The 5,193-nt window shown below is 40.0% G+C and overlaps 1 pseudogene; it reads right to left on the bottom strand.

Annotated features, from left to right (window-relative positions):
* Window positions 1-1,221: 1,221 nt before the first annotated feature.
* On the bottom strand, window positions 1,222-3,231 carry LOC101124789 (polyadenylate-binding protein 1-like; annotated as a pseudogene).
* Between the last annotated feature and the right edge of the window lie 1,962 nt (window positions 3,232-5,193).

Genomic DNA, 5,193 nt, shown 5'->3' with positions numbered 1-5,193 from the left:
TAAGCAATTACTTTGGAAAAAATTAGAGTAATCCTTTGATTCACATATTAGTATTAATGCATACACATCTCTCTTTTTTTGTTGTTTGTTTGTTTTTGAGACGGAGTCTCGCTCTGTTGCCCAGGTTGGAGTGCAATGGCGTGATCTCAGCTCACTGCAACCTCTGCCTCCCGGGTAGCTGGCTCAGCCTCTGGAATAGCTGGGATTACAGGCACCTGCCACCATGCCCGGCTAATTTTTTGTATTTTTAGTAGAGATGGGGTTTCACTATGTTGGCCAGGCTGGTCTTGAACTCCTGACCTCGTGATCCGCCCACCTCAGCCTCCCAAAGTGATGGGATGACAGGCATGAGCTACCACACCCAGCCACATCTTCCTTTGATGTGTACATACACTGCATAATCACCTTATGTTTTTGAGCCTATTCAGGTTTTTTTAAACCATTTAAAGAATTTTTATTAAACCAAGAATTTCATAATCCAAGTTATATTTCCTTGTTTAGTTATCAATTCTGTTATTTAAAACATAACTGACATTCTGAGCTTTTCCACAGTTAAGAGTTAAAAAATTAAAGGAATGCTTTAAATTTTCATACTTTGCTGAAAATTATTTTTCCCAGGACCTATAAAACATTAATTTGTTTTTAATTTTTTTTTTTTTTGAGATGGAGTTTTTTTGCTCTTGTTGCCCAGGCTGGAGTGCAGTGGCATGATCTTGGCTCACTGCAACCTCTGCCTCCTGGGTTCAAGCAATTCTCCTGCCTCAGCCTCCCTAGTAGCTGGGATTACAGGTACCCACCACCATGCCCAGCTAATTTTTTGCATTTTTAGTAGAGATGAGGTTTCACTATGTTGGCCAGGCTGGTCTCGAACTCCTGACCTCAGGCGATCCACCCCAGCCTCCCAAAGTGCTGGGATTACATGTGTGAGCCACCACACCCGGCTTGTTTTTAAATTTTCCTATTTTTTTTTGTTTTCTTTTTTCTGTTATTTTCAAATCAATAAGTAATCTAGGACTAGTAAGTTTGCTAGACTTGGTATTTCCTCAGTACATAAGGTTCAAAGTTTGCTTTCCTTTTTTGTTTATATTTTGTAATTTTTTCCATAATATTTTAGTTTTTTGATGTTTAGATATTTTTCTTTGTTGAAACACAAGTTTTTTTTTGTTTTATTGTTTTTTTGTTTTTTTGTTTTTGTTTTTTTTTGGTGGTCCCTGATCAATTTTAAACAGTTGGTACAACAGTAGCACTGTTAATTGCTTTCTGGAGCCTCTTTCACATGGTAGGCTTGTAGTACAACTACAGCTTCAGAGACTCCGGAGACACAAGCATATGAAGAAGTTTTAAATTATCAAGCTCCAATAACATGCCAGTGATTTTACCAGCAAGAGTAGGGTGCGTGGCTTGAATAAGAGGAAAGAGTCTTTCACCCAATATCTGCTTCTGCTGCTGAAGAGGGGCAGATGCTAACATGGAAGCAGTCCAAAGTTTTTGACCTTGGACATGAACAGCAAGCTGCTTCCTGGTAACCTGTGGATGTGCTTTAAGATGCTGCTGAGGAATGAGAATTCCTGAAGCATATTTGTACTGTGGAATGATGTAGACCGCAGGAGTGGAGCCAGCAGCAGCAGCTACAGGACATGGACTAATTGTCTGTATTGATGAGTTAGCAACATACTGTGTGGACATGACTGGTGGAACCTGTGAAGAAGCTGGTCTCAGAGTGGTGGTTACGAGCAGCTGAGCGGATAGCACAGGTCATATTTGGAATGGATAAGGTCTGACACTCTGAGCAGCCCAGGGAGGACTTGGTCTTAGTTGAGCAATTTGGCCAGGAGGATAGTATGCAGCACGGTTCTGGGTCTGTGGGATAGCTGCCACGAAGTAACATGTAGAAGGTGCTGGCTGGTAGGGGTTGATTACAGGCTGGGGCACAGCTCGTACACTTGCCATCTTCTGCATATATTGGTTAGTGAAGTGAGCCAGGCGCTCTTCTTTGCACTGAGCTAAAGCTACATGTAATGGCTTGCTGGCCACAATTTTACCGTTCATTGCTGTAACTGCTTTAGCTACTTCTTCTGGGGAGGAGAAACATACAAAGCCAAACCTTTTGCTGCAACCACCCTCCATCATAACATTTGCACTATTGATTATACCAAATGGAGAAAATTCTTTCTGGAGACGTTCATCATCAATACTCTCATCAAGATTTTTCACACAAACGTTAGCACCCTGGTATCTGGTGATTCTATCTTGCTTCATCTGTTCAAATTTGCACTTAAGTTCTGTCTGCCCTTCCACTTTTTTCGGAGCTGGACAAATGTAAGTTTGATTTCCACTGAACTCCTTTCCATTCATCTCATCCATAGCTGTCTGTGGATCTTCATGCCTTTCAAAGCTTACAAATCCAAATCCTTTGGATTTTCCACCTTCATCAGTTATTACTTTTACACTTGAGGCAGGTCCAACTTTGGACTCTTTTGCCCTAGCTCCAAGTTCTGCTTCTTGTTCTTCAGGAGACCTAAACCGTCCAACAAATACATTGAGACCATTCAGGAGCATCCCATCCATTTTTTTAATAGCTCCTTCAGCTGCTTCCTGTGTCTCAAAGTGTACAGATCCACAGCCCTTAGAACCATTTTCATCACAAACTACCTTACACGAAAGGAAGTTACCAAAAGCAGAAAATGCATCACACAGTGCTTTCTCAACGGATTTGTCCTGGTTTTTAACGAATACGTTGCCCACTCCACTTCTGCGCAGCGATAGATCGCGCTGAGACCACAGGACTTATACTGGCTTGCCCTTTATAACATCAAAGTTCATGGTGGCCAGAGCACGCTCCGCGTCGGCCGGCTGCAGGAAGTTCACGGACACGTAGCCCACGAAGAGGTGGGTGAGCCAGTCCCTAAAGACCCGGATGGTGAGGGTGGACCTGTCGAGCTAAACTTATATTGGAACATCAATTCAGTCACGTCGGGGTGCAGGTCCCCCACATACAGCGAGGCCATGTGGTAGCTGGGGGCACTGGGGTTCATCGCGGCACGGCTGCCCACAGGGCTACAGGCCGCGACCCTTTCGTGACAGGAGGAGAGCGAGTGCCGGGCCGGGGGTCTCACAGCCGGGGGGCGGGGAGCAAGGGCACGCGCCGAGGGACAAAAATCATCCGAATCAGAAACAACTCACTGGCCACAGAGCGAGGTCGCTTGTCCGCCGCTGTCTGCTGGCTGCCAGTGTCCGGTTCGGGCGGCGGGAAGGCCTGGGTCTCGTGGTTCCTCCTTACGGCTGCTGCAGGGCCGCGGATGGGGTCCGTTTTGACTGCAGACAGGGTTATTTAATAAAAGGGGAAGAAAAAATATTATAGTAACTCTCTGGAGGAGTAGATGCCGATTTGGGGGGATATTTTTAAAAGATTTTTTTAGACTTTTCTTGAATTTTTAGTAAATGCATGTTGTCCTCAGCCTCAGCACTAACCGCCAGGGAGAAAGGCTATATTCAAGTTTTTATGTCAAGCTAATTAGTTCCTCTGATCAAATATATTTTATCCCGGTTTATTTACTTAGTATGTAGATGTCAAACACTAAATTAGTTGGATGATAAACATTGCAGTTTTTCTTTTTATTGAGCTCATGGAATAAAGAAGGAGGCAGTATCATAAAACATACGAAATACATGTTAAGTGCAATTAAAGGACGGCATAGGAGTTCAGAGGCGTCTAATTTAGCTAATGTTTGTAGGCAAGGAAGACTTCCCAATGGAAAAAGATTCCTGACCTTGAATATTGAAGAAACAGAAGAATTGACCCAGTAAGACTATATCAAAAGGATGCTACCTGCATTTAGGTTTCCATAAACCAACAATCCACCTAGCTAGTTCCTTTCCGTTCAGGACACTAGGCCAAATTTCTTTGGAAGAAAAACCATTGAGCTTCTTCTTCCCCCACAAAACGCTTAGAGTCAATGTGGCACTCTAGCTATATTAGTAATAGGGAGTTCAAAGCCCATGAGGTTAGAGATGATTTGCTTTATTATAAATAGCCATAGATTAAAATCATACTAATTTCCCTTCTTTCTCTTTATAAATATGTATTCACAATGCCTACATACAGAATTAACATGTGGTTATTAAACGACAATGGGAAACAAGAAATTTAGAAATTTACCTATTCTTTTACTATATGTTTACATAAACATAAAAATAACAGAAATTTTTTTTTAATGTTCCAGGTGCTTTTCTTAAAGTTTTAATTTTCCATTTTTCCCTAAAAGCATGACAAGTAATTTTAAAATTAAACTATAAATCATTTGGTATTATAGTCTCTATTAATGATTCAATTTCCAGATTCGATTGTTTATTATAATATGCCAACGTAAGGTATTAATCAATGAATATGTGTTTATTGGTTATGCTTAAGAATTATTTTCAGGAGGGTAAATCTGTGCCTCTGAGGCAAATATTAAATAGACGTGTCAAAGATTTTATTTAACCTGTTAATTAATGAATGGACCAGAAAAGTTAAAATCAGTTCAAAGAACATTTGATGAGGTAGGTATAGAGGTAATTTTAAGAAAACATATTAGGGTGAGATTCTTGGGTTAGATATAAAACTAGTTAATGTCTTTCTGGGCAATAAATTGTAACTTTCACAGTTATCTCTTCATTGGAGAGAAATGATTTGCGTATTTACCTGAGAAAAATCTGTACATTAGGTTGTGTTCCTAAAGAGTTGTAAATTTTGAAAAGTAAATAGAAAAGTAATAAACGAGCACCTAGTAATCTATTGCTTGTTTCCAAACTTCAGGTGATTTTTCTAATAGTTAATGTGTAGGCACTTCTTTAAAGACATTATTATAAAATTCTGTCACTACACTAGCACCTAAGTGTGGTTTGATTAAATTGGTGAGTCGCTTCAATACTATACCAAAGTAGACAGTGTTCTTGGTTTTTATGCTAAATTGGCTGCTTACAATTTTTGGTTTGGTCAAGATCTTATTTGATATGAAATTTTTAAAAATACACTTCCTAAAAATGGTCTGATAGATCTAGGTGCATTATTCTCATTAAAAGAGAAGCTAAAACTTAAGTCATAGTAATAACTATTTTAAAGAGATGGATGAATAAGGAAGGAGTCTCTTTACAATAAGGAAATGCATTTAAAAATTGTATAGTTATCGCATGCTGCATATAAACTGAATT

The sequence above is a fragment of the Gorilla gorilla genome, chromosome 11, assembly GCF_029281585.2.
Source record: "Gorilla gorilla gorilla isolate KB3781 chromosome 11, NHGRI_mGorGor1-v2.1_pri, whole genome shotgun sequence".
Taxonomy (NCBI): Eukaryota; Metazoa; Chordata; class Mammalia; order Primates; family Hominidae; genus Gorilla; species Gorilla gorilla.
Note: the sequence above shows the minus strand (reverse complement) of the source record. Positions and strands in the feature narration are given on the sequence as shown.